The sequence below is a fragment of the Columba livia genome, chromosome 5 (genome assembly GCF_036013475.1).
Source record: "Columba livia isolate bColLiv1 breed racing homer chromosome 5, bColLiv1.pat.W.v2, whole genome shotgun sequence".
Classification (NCBI taxonomy): domain Eukaryota; kingdom Metazoa; phylum Chordata; class Aves; order Columbiformes; family Columbidae; genus Columba; species Columba livia.
Window position 1 is genome coordinate 48,281,162 of NC_088606.1, and position 219 is coordinate 48,281,380.

The following is a 219-nucleotide window of genomic DNA, read 5'->3' on the forward strand; positions in this document are numbered from 1 at the left end:
GAGAGAAATTTAAAGCTAGTAAAATGAATTGCTGTTCAGAGAAAGATATGGAGGAAGTGACTGGGAATACAAAGATCATGACTAAGAAAAGAAGTGTTCTGAGATTTTAAAACACCTATAAAATCTATGTTCCCGTTATTTACCTTCCATTATTAATAAATATGCTTGTGCGTACACATATGTACATATATATATATGCATGTATATGTGTGTGTGCTT

General features: G+C 31.1%; 1 protein-coding gene across 12 annotated transcripts in view; it reads left to right on the forward strand.

The window, feature by feature from the left end:
- PAMR1 (peptidase domain containing associated with muscle regeneration 1) overlaps positions 1-219 on the forward strand; it is a 108,855-nt gene that overhangs the window by 88,485 nt on the left and 20,151 nt on the right. The gene's annotated exons all lie outside the window — the stretch shown is intronic.